Here is a 26,221-nt window from a genome sequence, read left to right on the forward strand (position 1 = left end):
AGAGTAGGGTTTTTTTCTTTGCTTTCAGAAGGAAATTTTAAATTTCATTTTTATCTAAGAAATAGTTTTTTTTTTTTCATGGCCCGTAATACATTAATAATCATCTGTTACTGAGCTGGGTGTAAATAATTCAGGTACTAAGCAAAAGTAGTTGTTGGGCAGCTCTGAACACCTGTCCTGACATAAGATCAGAGTCCTATGCTCCTTACTCAGAAATTCCCTTCTGTATTCAAACAGTAGAGAATTAGCCAAGTGTCTGATCAAGCTGCATCATTGTGCCTCATCATTGATATTTTCCTGTTGAAAGACAGGTACACATAACAAGTTGCATGTGAAAATCAATTATGGAAAACAGTCTTTTGCAGGCCAAAAGAAGAAATTAAAAACCTATATATAATTTTACATCATTCTTCTAATAGTGGAGCCTCAAGCAATGCCAGGCGTTGTCATGCTCAGCCTGGCACTTGCATTTTGCTCTTCCTGTGACCAATTAAGCAGTTCACAGTGTTAACTCTAGAATGTCCATTTTAGGCTATTAACTTTGTAATCAAAAGAAGTGTTGAGTTGGAATACAATGAACTGATTTAGAATAATTTCCAGGGCTGTCAAGATGCACAGGCTAGCCCTATGACTCCAAGAGACATGCAGTGCAAGATGAATGATTGGAAGGGACAAGTGGGAACAAATTTGCTCCTAGGCTACTGGTATGCATTATTGTATTATAATAAGGCTATGCTTATACAACAGGTGGATTTGATTTTTCATGAAATGGATTACCAGTAAGTCTATGAGGTGGTCGTGACATTATCTTTCACTATAACACTGAAAGGAAACAAAATACACTTCCCTTCAAGCAAAAGCAGGAAAATCCCCATGGAAGTGTTTTTGTATTGAAAGGATAATGAAAGTCTCCAAAATTTTAGGCCTTCACCTGATATGTGAAAACTTGCATGTCTGAAGCTTTGTTTGTAATAATTATGAAGGGAAGACATTCTTCCCACAAGAATACTACCTATTTGAGAGAAAGAGAAATTACAAAGAATGTGGAGTGTAAAATCAGTCATGATGTTTTAAATAGTATTGACTAGGGATTCTAAAGATTTCCATGGGCTGCTTGCTAAAGTGGAAAGAGACAATAGAGAATTTTCTACATGTTGGCTTTGCAGAAACGTGTTCTATACTTGATTGTTTATTGAGTGCAGCAACAGAGTATACAAAACATTTGGGATCAATACTGATTTTGTACATCTTTCTTCCAATGATCCCAAGCTATTCTTACAAACATTAAGTCTTACAGCCTCAGTAGGAGGAGCTCACCTAGGAACTAAGTACCCTCCTCATTTTAAAGACAGGGAAACAGGACAGGAAACATTGTTCATCTTGCTCAGTATCACGTGCTAAGTCAAGTGCTAAACTGCATATAAATTCCCCAGCCAGCACATGGTATTTCACCTCCTGGTTCTTCATACAAGTCCTGAAAAGTGTTTATTCTTGATTCATTGTCCAACTAAATTGTTTTAGGTACAATGTTAATGTCCTGTGGGGGGGCTCAGGAGTAAAACTGCCTCAGTCCATTCAGTCTGGTCTGAGGAGCTGTCTGTAGTGGAAGTTACACAGGTTCTTCTCTAGTTTCTTTATCTGCACAAATGAGGAGTAGTATGGATATGCCCTGGATTATTTCTCTTGGTCAGTTGCTTTTAAATACCAGGGATTGCACTGAACTCATCATCTGGCCTCTCCTGTGCTGGGAATTACATTAATCACCTTAAGATGGGAAATATATGTGCTGCACCAACCAAGCATTCACATGGCAGCCAACTGGTTATCCAAGCTGATGCAACAGTTAAAATATAATTAGCTGGGCAGACATGAAACGGTTGACTGACTAGGTTGTGTCATCATTGTAATTATAATGCTAGGATTCCAGTGGTGTTACTGAGGGCAGAAGCTGGCACATTTCTGCCTCTTTTTCTGAGGGAAACTTTGTAGTGCTCACAGCAGGGTGCTGGGACAGAGCATGCTGCTGGGTTCACTGTCTGTGGCTGAGACAGGATTTGTTTTGGAGCCTTTCTTACCTCTCCTTAAGAAAAATGAAAAACTCATAGCCTGCTGCTCAGAAATTCTTTGCAATTCATAGACAAAGAACCCTATGCAAAAGCAAATTCTGGTTGCTCGATTAATTGCAACAATCTCCTCCATTACATTCCTGTAATGTACTCCACTTTCTAGAGTAGGGACATTGAACTGGTATATATTTTCTTTTTGTTTGAGGATCTGGTATTTTCAAAATGATAGCTATTATTTTATAGGAAGCTGCTAGTACATCAGTAGTAGAAGACAAGTACTTACCTTTTGAAATAATTATTTCCAATTTGTCAGTTTTCTGGTATTTCTATGACTACAATCAGTTCATCAGCTTATAGGAAGAATTCTAAATATACATAGAGGGTGTTTTCTCAAAAATGGAAATAACAATGCTCAGCATAATGTATAAAAGCTGTAAAAGTATTCCATTTTTTTATACAGGTTTGGTTTAAATGGAAGATGTCTTGTAACACTAGTAAAAATAGCCATGCTTCACTTTCCGAGGGTAGTGAGGGGAGACAAAACTGGTGCCTACATCTTCTGAAATTTCAAGGAGGAGATTAGATTGTCAGGAAATGGTTTGAAACAGATGCTCAGGTATTATAAGGAATGCAAACTATAATGTCCAGCATTCCTAGATCCATCACTGTTGAATACAGCCTCTGAGCAGATACCCCATGGTCTTTTGTATGAAGTGTAGTTAGCTCATTACAGAAATGTGTGCTGTCTTTATCTTACTGCTTGCTATAGCAGTGTGGAAACAAGTTGACCCTTCATGTTACCTTGTGTTTTAATAGCTTTATATGCAAAATCTCCACTGCTTGGTAGATTGCCTGCTTGAAGCCAGCTATGGCCTACCATCAAAAGCTATTTATCAGGCTTCAAGAGCATGTCGTAGTGGAGTGGTAAAACCATCAGACCTCAAGGAGAGAGCAAAGGTCGAAGCAGGAGGACACACTGAGGAGTAGCTCAGGGAAAGTTTTGGGGTGGGATGTGGAAACAAAGCCTGGGACTAAAGATAAATTCTAGAGTAGATGGGCACTTGCTGTTGCTCCCTTCTTCCACTCCCCAGTCGGGTCTGTGCAATTCAGACAAAGCAACTCCAGGGTAAAGTCTTGCAAAGTGCCCTCCCACCTGGCAGAGGAAGACCTTGGCCATGGCACACGAGGCATGCTGGAGGCTGGAGTGCAGGCCAGACCTGTAGCTCAGGCTTGTTGTCATGTGCAAAGCAGTGTGGACAGCAGTGGGTCAGGGGGTTTGTGAGACCTGGGGGGGCACTGGGAGATGAGAGCCTGTGTGTCCATGCAGACAGCTGTACGGCTCTGCAGGTCCCTGGGAGGAATGCACTGCCTGGGATCGTCTGATTTAAACGATTACAGTGAGCCAGGAATTGTTGTAGGAAATACTTCGGGTTTTACACACAAGAGATGTCTTCCTCACTTAGGTTACAGCTTCTATTTAGCTCCACCTGCAAGTCCATAAAGACACTTGAAACTTTCCAGCATTTTCATACTCAGCTCAGGCCCATAAACACACATTAGACCTACATCACAGCTGTGGCTGAGAGACTGCCAAAGCTTTAAAAACTTTATAAGGTTATAAACATATATAAACTATATACATACACTGGAAGCAATCCAGATGTGAGAAGCATCTGAGAAGGCACGTGGTAAACACAAAGTCAGTTACTTTTTTATTACATAAAAGCTACAGGTTTGCCTCAAAACTGCAGAGCTCTGACCACAATGAATCTGGAAAGCTGGCTGGCATGGCATAAGGCAGATCTATTTCTTGTTGGAGAACTGATTTCACAGGTTTTGGGGGGATTTGAGGGAGTGGTAGAAGAGTATTCCCTGTAAGCTAAAAGTGGTTCCATGTATCTGAGCGCTTTATGCAACCAACTTCAGTTAGTGCTCAAAATATTCGGTTATCCAGGGCACCAACTGGATCTGAGCAGAGTCCGTGGATTACCCTTTTCTCTTCCTATGATAATTCTCTTCAATTTATAGTATTTTTTCCCTTATACATTTATATTCTGCAGCTGCTTGTAAACCCATGAGGTGTAGCTGGTTCAAGTGTCCTTCCCTACAAAGAGAAAAAAAACGTTCACAAAAATGTAGCTGGGGGCCTTCGTCCACTTAAAGTCATTTCAGGTGTTGGTGCCTCTGTTGTTGCTGAACTACTCACTGACCTTTCAGTCTCCTGTGCCACATTTCATACAAGTGGTGTGTTTATTGAATAAATCTTCACACGTATTCAGGACTTACACCCAGGTCCCACCAATAAACAAGAGGCCTCTACTGACTCGACTGGTGGTGGAATGTAAAGACATTTTAGTAAGCTGTGAAAACCCCAGATTGGGCCAGTGCTGAGTTGTATTGAAGGGAGTCCACATAATGCTGTAAAGATCTGCTGTGAGCAGGGTGTGCAGAGACAACTCCACAGCCATTTGCAGCCACTTTGTGGCAGTAAGAGGAGCTTTCCTAGTAAGTAGGTAAGAATGCAGCTAGAAACTGTTTTCAAAAGAAAAATCTCATAAGGAGGAGAGGTCAGTCACAAGGAAGAAGACTCAGTACTGGGTTACCCTAAGGACTTCAGCTGCAATCACCCCGGACAGTGCAGTAGGGGAATACATGACTGTAAGTCAGGAGCTTCTTACAGCCGGTACTTCTCATGATGTGAAGGTTTGTTTTTAAAAGACTGTTTGTGCTCTAGGTTAAACTTCTCAGCTTCTTGCTCCTCTGTTGCATTACCTCTGAAAGGGTTAATGGAGGAATGAGCTGCACAGCCAAACGACTTCAGAAGGAAACAGGACCCCAAGGCTGGGAAAGGCTGTGGCCAAGCACAAAGGCCTGGACAGAGTATGGGGCTCTGCCAGCTGGATCAGTCATCTGGGAATATGTTTCAGAGGCCCTGAGCCAGGAAGAGTAACCGACTGATCGTCACGTACCCCTTCCTTTTGCTGTTTTGGTGGGATTAGGGGCCTGTTGGAGCATTTCAGACAGAAGGGTGTCAGCGGAGAAGGGAGTGGGCTGAGCAACATGCCATAGGAGGGCAGCATTGCTCAGACACAAAGCCGGACGCTTTTCGGTTAGGTCCTGCACACATCCGTGGCAGGGCTTCTTCTCTGAGGATCTTACGCACTCCCCTTGTCTCCTGGGGCCCACTGCACCTGCCAGCAGGTGGGACATTGTGCAGGAGAGCCAGGCTCTGGGGGCTGGGCCCACAGCCTGTGGTAGCTGCTCTGGTCCCTCGGCAGACTCAGGTGCTCTTAAGCAGGTTCGGTTTTTATTTTTATTTTTATTTTTTTTTCTCTTTTGTGGTCTAGTATCTTGAAAAGATAATTAGGAGGAGCTGGGGCCATTTGCTCAAGTTACTTTTAATCCCCGTGGCGGTTGTAATGAAGTGTGTACTGCACATCCATTTTACTAAAGTAGTTTATAAGGGCACACTTGACTTGCTTTCCCTCTGCAGATGAGAAAGGACAGATTGTTAAGAAAACAGGCTTGCTACCTTATTGGAGCCTTCAAAGGGATAGCCCAGGCTGGCTCCTTTGGAAGGGCTGCAGACTGAGTCTCTGAGACCTACCAAGGTCTTTGCTAAGGGGCTTTAAAATGCTTCCTTCTGCCCCAGTTTGGTGCTGGTTTTGTCTCAAAGCAGACAGGCTGCTTTGGTTACTTCCACAAGAATACCAGTAAAAGTATGCTTGTGAATGGAATAAATATCTGTTAGAGGAAACAAGGTTGAAACATTTCTTAACAACGAACAAATACATGTCTGGAGATTTCCACTTTGTAATGCTGACAGGTGCCATTCCCTCATGGGGACTGGGGATTTGGGTGTTTTGGTGCTGGCTGGCTTGCCTCATGCTGAGTGCCTGAGGTACTGGTAGAGGACAGATGTTTTCATGTTCAAATATTCCTTTCCCAGTTCTCAACTGCACAGAAGTTGCAGCACATATACAGATGTATGTTCCTTTATTATTTCCTGAAAAATTGGCTTCTTGGAGCTGCTCTCCATAGGAAGTGCTGTCCTGTGGTCTCTCAGAGAGGAGCTGATGACAGGGATTTAAATCAAGCCCTTCCTGTGTGTCAGAAGAGTGCACAACTCCCCAGCCCGAGTACATTTTGAAACTGAGATTACACTGGCTCTTTCAAGCTAGATATATTTTATATAAAGTAATTATGCAGTCATGTGTTTAAAATATCCACTTAAGTTTCAGTCTTTGATCTAGGAAATGCTTATTTTCCAATGTGGAAGAGTGTCAATAGGAGAGATTCATACCTCAAATAGCTTTATTGCTTCAGGGCTGGGGTGCTGTCCTGGGAGACTCAAAACAGGGCTGTTCTGTTCAAGTGATCTACCTAAGCATTGCAGTTTGTGAATAAAAGTCAGAGGTGAAAACGGGGGAGGTTGGCATCAGCAGTTTTGTAACAATTTAGACTTGTATTTTTGCTGACAATTAAAAAAAAAAAAGTGGGGTTCTTTCTCACAGAAAACACAAAAATATATTTGGTCAGGATCAATCTATTTTTTTTCCCTTTCTTCTTTTATTTTGGTTCACTTGGTAAATAACATTCTCAAATATGATTAGAGGGATCTATGCAGAGATTTGTTGAACAGAAACTTGTTCATACTTATACAAAGCCTTGGTCACTGGATTTGGCATTTTCTGTCAAAGCTTTGATTGACATGCCAACATTATGATGCATTTTTGTCCATGGTGAATGATTCAAATTCCTTTGGTAGGAGAAAAGGGAATTACAGTGCTTTTTCATATCCACAGAGGTGTATAGACTCCAGGAAGGGATAGGGATAGATACCTAATATTTGTTAATCATTTGCCTGTGAGTGCCAACCTTAATTTCGCTCCCCCCCCGCCCAAGTTTCTTAATGCCAAAAGAAAAATTATTAGGTTAAAGATAACTGGGGACTGAAGCTCTTGTTTGTAGGATCAGGGGCATTATCTTAATATGAAAGCATGCCACCATTGGTAAGGTTTTGCTTCACTGTTTTGTAATTCAAGGGAATTTTGAAGTCCACATATGTAAATGACCAGAGTAAACTCTGAGTAACCACTAAAAATAAACCCATTTGCTACTTATTATTTTATAGCACTGCTGAATATTGTAGATACTTCAGAGATGCCAAAAGAGAAGACCTCATCCTTAGTCTCTGCAGAGCAGCTACAGACAAAGGAATCAGTATGCACTGGTATATCTGTAATGACCAAACTCTACTATATTTTCATAGTAAGGCAAATACATTCTCCTTTAGGAATTACTGGGTTCAGTCATTTGCCCTATGGTAAAAGAGATAATGGCTCAGACTAAATGAATTTAGTGGTCTTTCATCCATTAATATGTTAACTGAATCCACTACTCAGAATTTAAAAGAGAACTTCTGGTTATAATGAAGAGTTCATTCAGAAAAGAGCAAAACAGTTAATTTTGCAGTGAGAGTAAAACACATTTTCTGAATTCCCCAAAGAATGTTTTCCTGTGGTAAACTCATCCAGGTGAGATCTCAGGAGGAACAGTAAGCAGAAAGTGATTTCTGTGATGTTTAGACCTGTGGTTTGCTGCTTCGCAATGTGCCACATAAACTGACTGACAAAAATGTTTGTTTTCAATTAGGTGTCACTGATGAAGCATCTGTACTTCTTTAAGAGCTTGCAATGCACTCCAGTGCTGCATTGTTATTCTCTGCCATCCTTAGTTCAGAAGCAAGTACTGATTTCTTCTCCACACTCCCCTATGGCAGCCTTAAATGCCTTTAATTTGCCATGCAGCAAGATAGGTATCAGTCTATTTTTTTTTTCCTTTCTCACTGTATCTCAGCTTTTGGTGGGCTCACCCCATGCTTCCCTTAGTATCACATTTAAGGCGTCCAGATGGGGTGACAGAATGGAATAAGACACCAGCTCTCCATCTGTTAAAAAAAAAAAAATAAAGAAGAAATGAAATACAAGGTTTTATTGTTCTTTAAGTAAGAACAGATACAGTCTCTATGTCAAAGCCAAACTATATGCTATTAAATCTATCCTTTGAAGTCTTCCACTGGGCTGACCAAGGACAGATGGTAAACTGTTATCATTTGATATGGGATTAGGTCAAGTCGAAGTTCAAGTTTGAAGGTAACAGTGAGAGTCTCAGTTCATCTGTCAAATATATTAGTTTATATAATGAATAGCACATAGTCAGCATCTTTGCTACTGTTCTGCTAGTTTAAAAATGGGGGAGATTTATTTGGCCACAGATCTCCACACTCTTCAGAAGTCTAAAATGGCAATACGTATCTGTTCTTAGTAGCTGAATATCAATACAATCTTTATTCTTTTGGAGAAGAAAAGAATTTAGGTCTGGAATGTACTAGCCTAAAAGATAATGCAATTTTATTTTTTTCTGTGTCTGGTTCATACATTTTCATCATTCCCCTTTGTGTTTCTATTTTCCTAGTGTATGTACCAAACACATAATATTCTCATTGGAGGAACCAATTACTAGTATCAGATGTAGGGAAGGCTGTAGCAGCATTTCATTTCTTACACTTTATTTTCACACCCAAATAATGAATGAAGACTATTGACCGTGAAGCTGAAATGCTGCATACATGTCAGGCTGTCTATTCTTTAAATTTGGCAGAGGAAATGAACTTGCCTTAAAAAAAGTCTAACCAAACATGTTTAGAAACAGCTTTTGCAGAGCTGGCTGATGTTTGCCATACGACACATGCAATGGACATTAGACGTAATTTGGAAGCAAGCAAAGCAGTTAAGCGTATGCCAGTTGAAAAGCTGAGACAAACCGAACTTTCAAGATCTGGTCATAATCTTACATAATAATCCTGTGGCAGCCTCATGGCTTAATAATGTGCCTGTTTGTATTAGTTAATGACTGATGGGATAAGCCTTTACTAGCAAAGTTAGAGGTAAGGATGCTTGAAATATCTTCCTAGAGAGCATCTGTTCTTTATAGCTTTACCTATTTTTTCCTTTTTTTTTAATTATTTTTTTATTCTTTTTTTTTTTTTAATTTTTTATAAACTCCTCTAGAAGAAATTCAGTGAAAAGGAAACTTCTCTGTTAGGTGTGTTGAGGCAAAAAAAAAAGGGAGCAATAGTTGTGAACCTCAGTAGTCACAAAAGAAAAAAGCTATACTTTTTCACTTTTCTACAGCATAGAGGTTGTGTTTCAGGTATATGAGTCAAGAAATTAAAACTATCTAAGGTTTTTCTGATACTGTTCACTATATTATGGGTACACATTGGCTTCTCTTCTCCATATGACATTTGTTCTTTTATGTACTTATTACATATGTTAATGTGTCATGTGAATAAGTAAATATTGCCAGAAAAACAGGACTTTTGAAGTTGTGACACTTAGTGCTTCATCACTTGACATTCAACAGCTCTTTTTAATTTTTACAGTTGGGATGATGTGTAGCTGACTGTAGCGTTATACTGTGTTAGCAACACATCCAAACTAAAAAAAGAGACAGCCCTAGAACTGTTTCTGGTTTACTCTCAGCTCAGAGAGGTTTCCGTCTAAAGGCTTAGGACTTAATTCCCATTTGAACAGATTTTTAAGCTTGGCTGGAGGTGGTGCGGGAGTCACTTCATGCCATTTTTCCTGTTCCCGGACTTGGTCTGACTGAAAGCACTGTTGTAAAAAGCCTGCAGGCTTCCTCCTGTCACAGGGAATGACATAGCTCCCTGAGTATTGCTGAACTTCGAAGCTCAAATGCAGCACCATCTAGTCTGCTGTGTCCTTTCCTATGCTTCTTTCTCCCCTTGCTGCCTGCTTCACAGTGCTGAGCTAGCAAACACTAGGCAGAGTGACAGGTGAGATCTGGCAGGCAGATAGGTACTGCACAGATGATGGACAAGGTATAGCATGGCTTTGCATGCCTGATTCTTCTTTAGAGCTCCACAATGCAATCACTCTACTTGACCAGTCTCCTCCTTTGTACAAGCCAAATTTTTTAACTTCAACCTTCAGTTTCACAACTGGTAAATCTCCTGTGAACTTCAGCTATGCAGAATGTCCTTTTCCTTACTCACTCTCCCTAGGTGCCTGTATTTATGTCTGGAAATGAGGATGGAGTGAACACAGCAGTATCACTTAGAGAAATATTCCTTGGAGAAGAGGTTTTAGGAACTTGTTGAACATTTCTTTAATCCTTTTCTCACCTCAGTATAAGCTTTATACAATTATCACAGACTTTAAAAAAGGATAATTATGACATCAGGTTGAAAGTGGCTAGGATCTACTTTCCAGCCATGTTTTAAAGTCACTCAGCAAAAGCAAAACATTTTAATTTCAGGATATTGGTCTTTTCCACCTTCTTTGTGTTTAATGCGTACCTTAACTAAGACTTGTCTCTGTATTCCCTATATGAACAGGAAAAATCAAAGAAATCTTCCATTATATTTTGCAACACAAAGGAACGTTCAATAATCAAAATCAAATGGCATTTGTTCAGTACATTTTGGTATCCAAATGTATTCAAAATACACTAATCTATACACACTTTCGGGTCATCCGTGCACATTCCTGTTGTCCTTCCAGTTTGCTTTTTCCTCACACTTTTCTCTTTGCTCATTCCTTTGAGAAGAGATCCACAGCCTCCTCAGTTTCAAAATTCTCTGGCTACCGCAGCTTCATTTGTTTGAATCCGAAGACCTCCCTGACCATTCATGTGACTTCCCAAGAGACCTGGACAATTTATGGAGGCTGATGTGCCCCCTGTGACCCACAGAAAGACATTTTCTCCTTGGGGTGCAAGGCGCTCATGTCAGGGAGATAGGACACTCCCCCAAAACTTGGGTGTTTCCATGTATCTTTGGGGCATGGCTTCATACTCTTACCCCTTTATATTTGCACTGGCACAAGCAAATGACAAGATTATACTAAAGCTGATTAGAGTTCCTGGGTGCAAGTTGACAATTAGGCTCGTCATCATTTTTCTCCATCAATAGTAGCAGAAAATGCATTGCTTTGTAGAGGGCTATGATATAATAAGTAGAAATGATACTATCTAGGAAAAAAAAAAAAAGTCCTGTGCTGCAATATCCAGAGGCCATGGCTGTCAAAGGCCAACACAGCCATCAAGAAAGTCTAAAATTAAATCAGACAAGTTGCCAATGCATAAAACTGCCTTCATAGTGTTCACTTACCAGTTTGTTTCAATGACCATCCCATCTGTGAAACATATTTCTGTGGGACAGTTAAGGATTGCAAGCATAAAACAGACCATTCAAGTGAATGCCACAACCCAGGTGTCGCTCTTGTTCGAAAAATGCCTGGGTGGCCACACTGCCAAGGATATAACTGCCGATAATACAATCCAGAAATCCCTTTCCAAAGCAGTGAGTAATTGAAATTTATGTACTTGAATAACACATTTATTGCCGTGAGAGTGATGAATCCAAGGTTGTCAGATCCAGCCATAGGGGTTGTTCCCTGATCCAAGAGGCCTGTGACTTTATTGTTTGAATGGGAGAGCTGAGGCTGGTGCTGTTTAGAGTCTGGGATGTATGGCTGGGGACATGCTGGATGAGAGGTAAGGGCACAAACTGCTCTCCTTGGCAGAAATTAAAATATCTCAGTGGGAGTCATTTACGTAACGGTTTGAATCTGAGGCCTCAGGCCAATATGATAGCCTCTATTTTCTATAATGGGAAGTGTCTCTGATTCGCTCCATTCCTAGCAATGTGGTAGCACCCACCAATGCTTTTTTTTTATTTCAAATCCAAGCAGAAAGGCTTTCAAGATCAGTTCTGATTTTATGCATCATTGAGATTTGGGAAATAAATTCAGGATATCCACAAGAATATCATGCTGGAAAAATCCTTTATGTCTCGGAAATGTGTTTTCCCTGTTTCTGCTCTGTCATGGATTGAGCTGAGCCTGTAACTTCCCTGTGGCTTATGAATATCTGGTAGCAAAATTGAAGAAGGTTTTTTTTTCTGTAAAGGATCTGTGAAGCTCTTAAATGAGAGATACTATAGAAATAATAAGTATTACTGTGACTAATAAAATGACTTCCTACTAAAATTTGTTTTAACAAGGAAGTGCTCTCATGTCAGGCATCCAAGCCAGGGACACAGTCCCAGCTTCTGGACTTTGGGACATTCCTTGATTTCCTCTCTCTTCCAAAGCACCCACCCTTTCTTCCATTTTACTCTGTGTCATGATAGTTTTTTCGCCCTCTTTCAGAGAGATGAAGGAGTTCTGTTTAAGAGAAGGTGCTCCTAATGCTCTGTGGGTTGGACAAAAGAGAAAACACACTATGACAAACTAGCTTTCTTCCATGGTAGAATTTTCTGTGAATATCACTACAGTTTCTGGGTGCACCTGATCAACAACATGAACAATGTTGCTGGTATTTTTAAAGCAAAATGATATAGTACATGTTGATGAGACTTTGGCTTTCACTTTTAGACTAAAATTAGAAGCTTTTTTTTTTTTTTTTTTCACTTGAATGGGAGAAAGTCATTGACTACTATGGATTTTGGTGGCAAAATTCTCATACATTGAAATTAATACCAAGAAGCTTTGCATTCTGAATTGAGACTATTCTCAGCCCCAAAAGTTCTGTGTGCTCTACAAATGGTGAAGAAATTAAATTTCATTGCAGCCTTTCCTAATCAAGGAACCTGAGGCATAGAAAGGTCAGCTAACTTGCTCTTGCTGGTGAGGGACCATAAGCTCTGCCCATTTCTCTTTACCTGACTTCAATTTTTTTCTGCAGAAACAACTGTCCTAAATCTTGCTCTGAAACCTGCAATTCTCACACATCTATAGTGTGAGAACTGCAATAAACTCTGTAAAAACATCTTCTCATCTTCCTTCCCTGGTGGTGAGAGACACTGGCTGAGCTGAATATATGACTTCCTACGTCCCTTTAACCACAGGCCTGACCTTCTTCATAAAAGTCCCTATGTTATGATAGTCTTGTCAGGATTTAGCAGTTGTGCTTATAATTAATTAAGAGGTACTAAGTTTGAAAAGTCATTAGAAATCAAATCACAAGGGATAAGTTAAAAACCTTTCTGTGAACTTTGACATGCCCCTGTACTACCTCTAAACCCACATCAACAAAAAGAGACATTAATAAAATCTTTATATATTTGAACAGTATCACCTTGACCATGTAGAGTTTATGGCTACAAATGAATACATGTCATGAAACACCATCAAGTCCATTAGGCCAAAGGTTTCACTGACGCTATTCATAAGGATGGAACATGTACATTGCCGTGATGGACAGTAGAATAGAAAATTTAAAAGAAGGATAAAAGATGCTTTCTCATTTCTTTTGCCCCAGCCTGCTAACCCATACAAACTTCTAGGTAACCATGAATAAAAATAAAACTTGCTGCCATGGTTTACTCATTCATAAATCTTTTTTTTTCCCCTTTTTTCTTTTAATCACTAGAAATCTATTCCAGTGCATGTAAAGTCTTAATGAAACCTAGCAACATTATGAGTGCTGGGAGCAGTTGCCCTTCAGCCTCATGCCTGCAAATGCTCTTGAGGCATGCATATATCTCATTATGGCCAAACGCCCTGTCATGTGTTATTCCTTACTTAGTGACAATTTGTCACTGTCACCCTTGACATGTCACTCTGCTGTGGAAGGATTTGACTTCAGCACAAAATGTGACAATCAGATGAGAGAATTTTGTAATCTGAACTGAAATATGGGGCTGAGAGAGACTAATTTCATTCAAACAAAATCCTAATATAACATAAATGAGAAGAAATGTTAGCATTTAAAGATTTTTGTTAAAGTTCCCTTCCTTTGCCTTTTCCCAGTCTTCACTCTCCTGGCCCCCCTCCCCTTCAATTATTCCTTAGGATAATGCTTTTATTTTTGAAGGATGGAGTCTTACATTTTAATACCATTCATTTTCAATTAAGTGCTCTAAGATCCATGGATATAACTATTACTTAAACTATAAGTAATGGTTACATGTAAAAATTAGGGAAACATATTGTGCTTTAGATAAATTACATTCAGATTACTTCTTATTATAAATGGGGTAGAAAATGGATTTTTAGCTCTGGCTGGCCAAAGAGCCAACATTTGTATCTACTTCATTTGTTTAAATATATTTCAAGCCAGATTGAAATCCATATTGCCTGACATTAATTGAGTACTGAAGCATCAGTGTACTCAAGTTTCATAAACCACTGATGAGTGAGTTTCTACAGGCTTGATTTAAAAATATACCATCCCTTTTATATGAAAATTATATTGATTATAGTGTAATTCTTAAAGCCCAACATTAAATGGTATAAATCTTAATAAAACAAAAGTAAATATGACATTTGTACTGTTGACATCTTGTTTGTTAAGGAAATGATATTTCTCTACTTGATATTTATTAAAATATTATTCTGTGTGATATTCTAGGCAAATATATTTTTTTTGTTGTAAAGCAGAATGGGGATAAGTGCAGGGTGAGCTGTGAGATGGACTGTTCCTGAAGGTCACTTGTAGGGTTCTGCTTAGACACCTCATCCTGGGCAGGATATTCCACTCCTGGGCATCTTTTGACAATCAATCCTATCAGGTTTCCCAGTAATTTATTGGCTTTGTGTCACTGACAAATGGTCAATCATTTAGCTGGTAACCTATAAGAAGTCAGGTTTGAGCTCATCTTTCCAGAGGTGAAAATCTAGGGCATTTTAACCCATTCTTCACACTTATAATTCTCAGTGAGGCAGACATTATTTGAACTAGATTGTGAATTTCACAAAGAAGGCACAAAGCTGTGATTTTTCCTTCAAGTTTTTTTTCAGATTTTCCTGCATAAAATGAATGAATGAATAAGTTACTAACTAACTAAATAAAGACGCCCTCATCAAGCAGCTTTTACTGGCTGAACCAAGTGTCCTATGGCCTTCATCAAGCTGCTCTCTCCCTGAGGTAGAGAATGACTGCTTTTAAGTGAACACATTATGAAGTACCATCTGCAATGTGCCGTCCTCCTGGATATTTTTAACAGGACTAACATAGCTGTCAGGATGTCATGCAATGAATGTCGTATAATTTGTACACTTCATTTATTATTTTTTATAAAGCTCTTCCATGCTATTATTATAATGATAAAGGCAGCTTTCTGTTTTAAGGGCATTTGCTGCTTTCTCAGTATGCTCATTGAAGTTTCTTTATTTAAAATCTTTAACAATACAAATTTTGTTTAATAATACAAACATGCAAAGGAAGACAGTGCATACTGAATAATCAGCACTTGTGTGAAGAGTGTGGTAAGGGTGGATTTTTTATATAAGTTCTATCATCTGTCTCCTTCACTCATTGCCTTCATTGGTGTTTTCAGAATCAGGAGCAACTTGTCCTCCTTCGTTAAAACCAGCGAACCTGGTAAATAAATCTTGGGTTCAGGCAGATCCCTGTTTTCCCTGGGACTTAATGTGAATTACTTGAGTACTCTTTGTTTCAATTCCCCATCTGCAAGGCATGGGTAACCTTAGCTACCTCACAGAGAAGTTAATGGAAATGCACTGAAATGCTCCAGGTGTTGAGATAAGAGGTGGGTGAACCTGCAAAGCACCAGGTGTTGTAAACTATGACTAATATTTTTTGTCTTTTTTTTTGTCCTCTGTTTTTCCCATACTGATCTGTGCACTCTGGGCCTCTTCCATGGACTAATTTGGCAATTACTGAGTGCTTTGTTGGGCTAAATAATCTCTTTAAGCCAGTTAAAACCATATACTTTTTCCCGGTTCCTGTTGATTTAGCAAGTTAGCTGGCTTAGTGGGACCTCCTTGTTTTGGTAATGATGAGCTATAGCTTCATCAAAATTTTTTCTAGAATTAACTTCGAGTCATTTCACTTTTCTGTGTCCCAAGTAATTTTTCCAGAACCATCTGAGTCAATTTACCAGATTATCACTGTCAAGGAGTGGAGCTTAACTCTCCTATATCCTAACTCCTAGTTAGTCCCAGCTCTGCATGTCTGTTGTTCACTTTGTGATGAATCTGGCTCCTTTTGAGTGCTTCAGTTAGTCAATTTAAGTTGTCTACAGAAACTAGACCAGGAAAGAACAACATCAACAACAGGAAGATATTTCTCTGTTGAGTTATAATTGACTCACACTGACACCAGAGTCACTGACCCAAAAGAGGGAGCAAGCCCTCCTCTTTTCAATAGGAGTGAGCTGTTAGGCATAGGTTTGTGCATCACTGTGGACTAGACTAAAAGTTTACCATACGTGGTACTTGGAGATCATTTTTCCTTCCCCTGGCTATATGTCTCTGCTGTTCACCTAATTTGACTATATGGGAAGGAGATCCAATAAGTAAAACATCAGAAAACCAAAAAGCTTTTCAGCAAAAAGAGGTAGATATCACCTTTCCAGGTTGATGAATTTATGATCAGCAAGCTGTAAACAGATGTTAGATGAGTTGTAGTAAAAGGAGGGGGGGAAAGGAGAAGAAAGAGGGCGGTGGAGGCAAATTAGGTGAGAGTAGAACAGAAATCCACTCCTCCGATTCCCTGATGTCCCCTGGGGAGAGCACAGCAGTGATTCCATATGTCTTCCCCTCTTCCTTAATTCCTGTAAGTTAGTAATATTTTTTAATTGGAAAAGGACTCAAAGGACAGTTCAGGAGCCAGATCAAAGCATTCTTGAGATCCCAGAGATATCCTAGGAAATTTTTCCAATAACCTTTACCTGGACTCCCCTTCTCATTAAGAGGCACTTTCTAGCTATCAGCAATGAGTAACTTCCCATTCTCTATGGTCAGCCTAGGTCTTCAGTAGGACAAATTACACCTCTTTGTGCTCAGCTGGACCTTATTTATGGGAAAGGACCTCACATTAGCCTTATCGTTTGTTAAAGATTTGGGATGATGAATCAATACTCCTGAACCATGGTCTGAAAGGAATTATTTAGAGGAGTGAATTTCAGAATTAATCTATTCATAGAAATGTACCAGATCACAGCTCAGAACTCATGTCATTTCTGCTCCCTCTCACCCCCATCCCCCCCCCAGTATCTGTTTCTCTTAGCATACATCTTTGCTAACAAGAGCTAAAATTATATTTTTAAGGAAATCAAAGATTCTCATCCTCATGTTATTTTAGCAGCTGGTGTTTCTGGCATTGGGCTCACACAAGAAATCTCTGGCTCTGAACTAGGATCTCGAGAGACTTAAAACAGTTCCCTGGCCACTAGGCCTGTCTCTCCCTCAGCAGAGTAGTTGGTAGTTGTTGTTTTCCTAAAGTAAAAACTCTCAAAACAAATTGCATTTCCAGAGGATAATTTTCAGAGGGGGGGAGGGGTGGGTGTTGTTTGTTCCGTTTTTACTGAAACTTTCACAGTTTTAAAACTTTTGCCCTGATCTTTCGAAGCTCAGAGGAAGTTTTTCATAGTAGGTAGAAAGAGAAATCCCAGGTATCGGTTAATAATAGGGTTGTGGGTGAAGCATGGGCACCTTGCTGTTTGCTTTCATGTCTTAGTTTTTCCTTTGTGTTTTTAGTTTGTTGTTTTGGGTTTTTTTTGTTTTTTTTTTTTTTTAAATAACCCTCCCATAACTTTGCAAACATTTCTCTGTGCTGCTTTTTTTTGTGGGGAACCAGATTTTTCTTTGCACTCATATGTTTTTCCAATTGAAATAGGACAGCACCCATAATCACCCAGCAATCAAGGCATTCTCAACAGCATGCTAGGAGCCTAAAGCTCAGAAATTCAGGTCAGAAATAAGGGAAAGCTTTTAATTTCCTTTACTAAACACATGCAAGTATATGTCTGGTGCTGAGCCGTTTTCTTTGGTCTTATATATGCCTTACATACTTTCTCTCTACTCACTTGAATAAATTTAGAGGAACAGCAGCTAAATACACTTCTTTGTGTCTATGTTGCCATCCCTTTTTGAAACTGAGGTTGGAGCAAATATGTTAGTAAGGTCACAAAATGCCTTTTGTGAGCATGTATAAGCTTGCATAAGCTTCCTTTCTTGAAAATGATTTTACCTTGACAAGTTGACTTTATAACATAGTTGTCTGTGTATTTTTGTGGTTAAAGAATTGGTTATCTTTTTTAAGATCTGGCTTGTCACAGGTGTTTCATGAAGGTGGTGGAATTCACTTTCCAGGGCACAGAAACATGCCAGCACTGTCTTTCCATGCTGCTGCTGAGATTAGTGAATTTATCATCTTCTTTCTGCAAACTTACACTCCTGATCTCACAGAAAGAGCAGTGACATGTTATTCCTGCAGTGGGTTAAATTTCATAGGAATTTGTTCTTCTTAAACTTGCAGATACTGTGAACTCTGAGAGACAAAGTTAATTTTAGTATCCTAATGCCTTGAAACTGATACTTATGGGTACATAAATCTGTTAGCCTGGTCACAACAGAGCATGAAGTCAACTATTAGTGTCACATGCAACATGGTTTTGCGTATGGCCAAAATTGCATGAGGGTACAATTAAATGATGTCAGTTTAGATCAGGGACTTTGCTAAGCAGATAGCCTTTAGAGCTATTGTGGTTTTTAAACATCAGGTTAATTGAGAACTGCTGTATATTTAATAGGGGGCCTTTGGGATATGACTACAAGGACTTTTTGTTGTTCAGCAGTACATTAGGCAGAAACTCCAGTTCTGAAATGGTCATAGAAATCCCAGGAGGCATAACTTTTAATGGGACACTAAACTCCAATTAAGGTCATGGCTGAAAATACCAAGGTGAAAAACATGGTCCTTAGCACCCATCCCAGAGAATCTCTCTGATCTAGCTGCTTGATTTCAGCTGCAGAAACATAATTGCAAGTAAGAAAATGTTTTTTATGAAAACCCCCATACTCCATGTTGTCTGGAATATAAATAGGAAAAAAAAAACAAAGCCAAAAGGTCTTTCAAATTAAATTCACCAACTCCCCCCAAACAAGACTAGAAAGGCAAGATAGCTGCATCACACCTGCAAGTCCTGACCCCTTTCACCTTTGTAAGAGGTAACATTTGTAGTCCAGCCGTCTAAACTTCATCTTACACGTTTACTCTTAAATCGAGCATCTCCAGAACTCCATATCCTAGAAATTATGACGGCCTTTCCCCTATGACCCTGTTTAAGTTTTGTTCCTGTTTTTTGATTTCTCCAAGTTCCATGAGACACAACTACCCAGTTTAGCCAGTGTGTTAGTTACTTTCTAAATGAGTTAATGGGTCTTATGGCCTGCTTCTGGTCAAATAGTGCGTCTGATAGTCCCAGATTTTCTGGAAAACCATAAATACACATTTTCAAGAACACTGGGTCCTGAGAGTCCTGTTGAGAATCCAGCATGACTGCTATCTTTTGGAAATTTTAACCTGTATAACTTCAAAGAATCTTTGCAGTTAAATTACTAAGTAAATAATTTGTGGCTACATATTAATACTATCCACTGTCTTAATCTGCTTATAATAAAAAACTTTCCCTAAATGCACACAGAGATAACATAGTTGTTTTCCAGCTACACAGAACAAATGGGATGTTAATTAATATGGCACTATGGAATTCAGTTTAGTGAAGTATCAGAAAAAAGGAAATTAATTTCAATCATTGATAAACTTGTCAACTTAGTAGTATTGATTTTTTGATACCTTTACAGCACATGGCAAAGTTCATACATTGTAAAATACATCATTATTATTGGCTGAGTCTGCTGGATGTAAGTGGACTGTTATTTTTTTCAATAAATTGACATTATTTAAGTGTATGGAAATGCAAAATTATGTAAGTGGCTTTTATTACTATTTTTAATACAATACCAATTTACCATCTTTAATGGGGATTCTCAATCAGGGAGTTATTTCCCAATGCCTAAATGCCATCTGGCCTTAGAGCAACCTGAAAGCCACAGTTTCTTGGGTTGTCAGAGTTTAGCAGAAGAAAAGCAGGTGAAGCTGACCAGTAGAAGATGTTGGCTGTGAGCTTGCTGGCGGGAGCTGGTATTCTTTAGAGGCTTTGGGGCCCCCTGAGATTGGTGTAATTGCTGGCCCCTGGGATGGGAGATGCTGCTAGAACAGGATCCTTCTCTAGTCGGCTCCTTCTGGGCTGTGGTGTCAAGCCAAACAACAAAGAAAAGCCCTCTCTTAAAGAGCACAGATCAATCGCACAATGCTCTGTTTCTGCAGTGTTTTAGAAGTCGATGTCCAACACTGTGTTTTGCTTTTGTCAGACTTCCGTGATGGGAAATCAAAAAGCAGTTGTTGTTTTGTTGAGTCCAACTGTAACAAAAATAAATTGAAGGTGTTCTGATTAAGTTTCTGATTTTGGACTGTCTCTTCAGAGCACATAGAACAGCAGAAAACCTACAATTGCCTTCTGCTTATAAGTTTCCTGCTTTGTAAATGCAATACTCTCATATTCCCACCTGAGGTCATTAGCCACAAGGTAGGTTTAAAAAAATTTGAAGGATGAATATAGCTGCATACAAACCCCGGCAATCTGCAATCTGTTTGTGCTGATGCTTCTGAAATTCACTGTGTTGCTCTGTTAAATCTCATGACTACAGAACGTAGTGCTTGTCTAAATTTTCAGATAGAATTTTTATACTGAGGAGTGTCTGTAATAGGGGGAGAGTGTATTTTTGATGAAATGCAATTGCTTTGCATTTTGGCATATGAGACAGGGAGTAAGTAATAGCTGAGTTTTGGGTTAGTTTTTTTTTCTTTATTCTTTTTTTTTTTTTTTTTTTTTTTCCTTCGGAGTGTCCCTAAACATTGTTTCGATGTCAGCAAAATATACATGATCTTCTAAGACATCAGTAACATGGGGAGGGGGGGTGGAAATAATTAAAAAAAACCCAACAAGCCTAAACACTTCAGGGTGGAAATATTTTTTGCAACTTTAAATATGTACAATAATGCAACCAATATCCCCTATAGGACAATGCATTTAGTTTTCTGTAAGAACTATTTGGTGAATTTTGGTCCTTCAGGCAATTGCAATCTTTCTACACACAACACAGTGATTCAAAAAATCAGAATACATATTTCTGCAGAATTCAATTTTGGGGCATTCTCTTTTGCTCAACATTTAAATTTGCCTATATTTGCCATGGAATTATTACTGCTTTTCCATTGAAAAATTAGGGGTTTCAGTCAAAAATATCAGCAAAGAAATAAACTCTGATAGAATTCCTACATCAAGACCCACTTACATCAGCTGAAATTTAGGCCACCTCTACCTGTGGTCAGTCTGCAGTGTGACAGTGGTGCATCCTTTTTTGTTTCTCCAAAATATTTACTGACTTCAGGGCTGGAATTTCAAAGCTGCTCTGTGTGATCAGCCAATGTTAAGTCCACTGACTCAGGGTGGAGTTGGACAGTTAGTTCCTCATTAGAGTCCTGTCCTAACAATTTCTTCATAATGTTGAAGGTGGCAAAATTTAAGGATATGAATTAGAGGAAGTTTGTACTTTATTGACAGCAAATATAAAGAGAGAAACTGAGGCAAAAATGGGCAGTGACTTGTGCCATCTTTTTGCACATGCTGAGGGTAAGATATTATCCACTTTCAGTCCTGGACTTACAGTGTTTTTGCCAAGATAATGTGCAATGCTATATTTTATCCTTAATAAGGGAAAATATTTGCTGTCTCATTCCTCAGTTGGGCATTCAGATTTAACTGTAACAGGAGTAGAGGCAGCAGTTTCCTTAGTTGCCACAGCTAAATTTGGCAAGGATCATGAATCTGAGCCCTGAGGTGACATAATTTTCCAAGAGGCAAGAACTGCTGGGGGGGTGATTATTTCTTTGCTGCGGTGTGAATTGCTGCTTTTGTGTGTTAATACAATTAGTCAGTCCAAGGACATAATCTGTCTGTTGACCCATATAGCAGATTGGGCTCCAGGTCATCAGATGTTACTTAATTATGAGGCTCTAATTATCTCCCTCAGTTTTCCTTTCAGGACAATAAGGACAGGGATACCTCTCAGGAATGTTGTGAGAATTAGTTAACGTTTGCAAGGAGCCTTGAAGACAAAATGTTGGGTGAGTATGTGGGCCTGGATTGCTGGTGACTTTTTGTGCCTGACTCGCACTGAAGCAACTGCTTCAGCATTAGTCACCAGCTAAGGACGGAAAAAAAAGAGAACTGATTCAGTCTTTTCCCGTGGATCTCTTATGACAGACCTTCAGGTGCTATGCAGCTTTCTGGAGTGGCAAAAAGACTAAAGCTTTGTTTCTTTTCTTCACAAATAGTGGAGAGAAGAGGAGAAGGAAAGCCAGTTGGGTTCTCTTGTATGATTGGTGATGTTAAGACCAGGGCAGATTTTGGCCTGTAAGATTTAAGCACTGCTTTTAAAATCTGCCCAACAATTTTGTTAGCTGATCCTGGGGCTGTTGTGCTGCAGGGGATACAAACCTAAGATGGCACCCTGGCAAGCTTTTCAGCAAGTCCTAGCTAGTGCATCAGGGACTCATGCAGAGACAGGATGAAGTTTGCTGGCAGGATCAGGGCCGAGACAGTTTAAAAGCCTCAGAAAAAGTGTGTGTGGAAGGGTACAATCAACTATTCATGACTGAAATGTGTACATGTGAAACAATGCTCAGTAACTGAGGCATACAGAAACTGAATGCCTGCTACTTCAGCCAGCTATTAAACATAGCCACAAAACAGTCAGCAGAGCAATGTCATCTAGACCACTTTGACACAATTGCATTGTACAATTAACAGGCAATGAAGGACTTCCTGAAAGCACATGTTCGACACCCTGCTTTTTCATGGGTTTTTGTACTGTTGCAGGGATTAAAAAAAAATTTAAATTAACTTTGTGCCAATGCATATTATATTTGGACAAGGGACTAGATGAATGATTAGAATAATAGCCTTAGAAAAGATCACATTTCCCTACTGTGCCAATGTATTTGACTGCATACGGCAACCCTTTTAGGCCACTGCTCACAGTGAATTGTAACAACTTCCTGCAAAGATCTAAGTCTTATATCTTTTGAATGGGAAATTATTTGAACTAGGTCAAGTCTAAGAAGAAATAACCATCTTTATCAATCAGAAATAACCATCTTTATTAATGTGAACTACCCTAAAAGTGCTCTGCAAGCAAAATACAATTCACCTGATCCTAATTGCCATCCCTCAACAAAGAAGGAATGCTTCCTGTATGATTCCTAAACACTACAGGTAAACTGCCACCCGACCTAAAGGAATCTCTTGGGGATTATCTGTGAGTTCATCATCAGTTCTTTACTTTGAAATCAACTGAGAAATGGAAGGTACAAAATCTTGAAGAAAAAACATTTAGCAATATTTACATATAGATTTTCCTAAAAAGCGTTTTGTAGAAGTGGGCAAGGAGTATCATTATAAGATTCAGAACAACTGAGGCAACCCGTAATATACAAAATATGTAGGTACATTTTGCTAACAAGCATCTCCTTTATTTGACTAAACTGTTCCTATAGCTCTCCAATGTGTTTTGTAATCATAATACTAATACTTACTGCTTTTATGTCAGAACCGTTTCAGAGGGCAGGAGCTCTAACACTCATGTCAGGCCATGAAGGCAAGTTGCCTGTGATCATCTTGTATTTATTGCCTGCTTTTTCACCCCCTTTGCCCCAGCAGATCCTTTCCTTATCTTCCTTTTCACTTAAACTGCCCGAGTGTCTTCATTGTGGCTTTTGTGGCATTTTACTTCTGCTGTACAATGTTTATGAGTACCTTGATTTGTTAAAAAGAGCAAGTTTTTCAAAGGAACCCAAGAAAAAACATAATTTTAGTTGTAGTTTTGTAGGATTAGTTACCTAGTTCCCTCAGAATTCTTTGAAAATCTTAGGCAATAGAAAAACTGAATTCAGATGATCCATATGTTCCCTTCCAACTCAGATAACTGTGACAGGCCACCTATAATGGAATGACTCCTACTTAGAATAACATTTGCTGAAACTATATTGCTCACTATTAACTATCCATGTGGTTTCTTGGAAGCTCACAGAAGCTTCCTTTAGGAAGTTAAGATAAAACACAGGGTAAATGCACTGGGTGCTTTGGTGAGGAGTTATCGTGTCATATGCTAAGATTGATCAAGCTAGCCACTTCTATAAGGCTGCCCATTTCTCCAAGCTGTATGCTCAGAGTATTTTGCCAAAACATATACAGCTTGTTTTTAAAGAGGGAGGTTATTTTGGTGTGGGTTTCTTTCTGGTTGTGGGGGTTTTGTGGTTTCTTTTTTTTTTAAGAAATCAGTTTACACTAAATATCAACTGAAACCAGCGAACAGTTAGAAAATACTGGTGTATTTGTATAGCATTTCCAGCCAAGCAGAACATCAAGACTGTACTTAGGTACAATAAACACACACACATTCACAGGCACACACACAAAAAAAGATTTTTGTTTTAAAATAATCTTCATTACATGAGGATTATCATAATTGTCATTTCAATTGACTGATTTTAGTCTTTAAAAGAGGGTATAATAGCATTCACTGTCTGAGACTGAATTACTGTCATTATGTTAAAGGTGCACTTTATCACTTAGCTTTTCTCCATTATAAATGCTCATAGATGCACACCGCTTTCTGCTGCTACAAAACCTTCAAAACATAATATGACAAAGTTTTGTATCCAGACATTTCATTACTAAAACTTCAGAACAAAGGACTTCCAAAGGCAATCTGCTATTGCTAATATAACGACATTACCAAAAGATCGAGAGGATATTTTACCTATAGTAAGTTTCTGAATTCCTGCAGAAGAATGCAAACTGTTCTTTGAGATAAAAAGGTATTTTGTGTAACTTTTGCCAGGAGGGAAGATGAGTTGCTCTTCTGCTCAGAGCAAACTTACTAAGATATGAGCAGATCAAGCAAATATCAGCCCAAATGAGAGAAATAGCCATGCCATACTATCCCAGACTTCTCAAAATTTTCCCAGTGATGTGTAGATTAAAATCCAGACGTTGCCATGATGTTAATCTGCCAGTGTATAAATGACATTTATCACTTCTGCAGTCTCTTCTGATCTGGTATCTTAAGACTGTTCATATGAAAAAGTTCTCAACACATTGCCCTGTCATCTTGATACATATGGGACATCTTTTACTTCTGCAGGCACAGAAGAACCAAGTCTGGATATGTCACTACGGCACAACACTTGGGCAGATCTCTGTTGAAGTAAATGTCACTATGCCTGAAGTAAGAGGCTATAGAGAGGCATAAAGGTATAAACATCAGATCTAGAGAGATCAAGGACAAGAATTTGCCTGAGGAGCAAACCTTTTTCTTTAGGGTAAGAAGGGAGCTTTAACTCTGAGATACTCAGAAAGGGACAATTTAATGACTTGTTTTCAGAGGCTGTGGTCAGCACAAGGACTAATTAGAAAGTGCTACTTGAAGAATGAAGTAAAGGATTAAGTACACCAAAACACTTTTAAAAACTTGGCCTAAGTGCAGAGCACTAGAGAGCCATGTGACTTTTCTTGTAGTTGGCAGCACTTCAGCAGTCTTCTCCTGGACCATACAGCTTTTAAAGGTGATCCCAGGACCTCTGTTTTTTGGTTCTCTGTGTGCTATTATTGGGCACCTGAACTTTGGGAAATTGATGCCTGTCTTTTGAAAATCATAGTATTAGGGGAGGTTTGAAACTTGTCACCCTAGTCACTTCTGAACATTTTAGCCTACATTCTCTCTCTCACCCCTATATGGGATTTTTTTCTGTTGTAGATTTCTTCCTCCTTCACAGTGATTATTAACAGATTTTTCTAAAGTGCCCAAAGCAGCATGCTTAGGTCAGAAAACAGAAGCTAGTGTGTTATTTTATCTGCCAGCTTCCTCCCTTAGTTATCATGTAACATTTCCCTTATGTAAACCCGGGTTATGAACAGGTCTGGTTCCATCATTGCTTTGTGGGGCAATCGGTAAGTTCTTGCCTAGAAACTTATTTACAGCACAAAAATTTGAGACAGAGATATATTCCCTTATTTCATTTTTTTTTTTAATCAAATGACTTTATAGAGAAAGTATTCATGCGCATTTAGAAATATCTGTCATAAGAAGAGTTTGTGGCATTATATGAAATATTTCTCTAGTGATTTTTTTAAAATGTTCAATAATTGGGCTATGAAATATATATAAAAATAATAGTCTATCTGTATTGAA

At 39.0% G+C, this 26,221-nt stretch overlaps 1 long non-coding RNA gene across 1 annotated transcript; it reads left to right on the top strand.

Moving 5' to 3' along the window:
* Nucleotides 1-2,070: 2,070 nt before the first annotated feature.
* LOC133209923 (uncharacterized) lies at nucleotides 2,071-25,612 on the top strand. The gene is made up of 4 exons (XR_009724803.1): nucleotides 2,071-2,247; nucleotides 22,001-22,094; nucleotides 24,630-24,848; nucleotides 25,175-25,612. It is a non-coding gene; the product is annotated as an uncharacterized LOC133209923 (long non-coding RNA).
* Nucleotides 25,613-26,221: the final 609 nt, after the last annotated feature.

This window comes from Neopsephotus bourkii, unplaced genomic scaffold (assembly GCF_033783945.1).
Source record: "Neopsephotus bourkii isolate Nb327-2 ecotype Australia unplaced genomic scaffold, CSIRO-AGI_Nbou_v1 NB_372, whole genome shotgun sequence".
NCBI lineage: Eukaryota > Metazoa > Chordata > Aves > Psittaciformes > Psittacidae > Neopsephotus > Neopsephotus bourkii.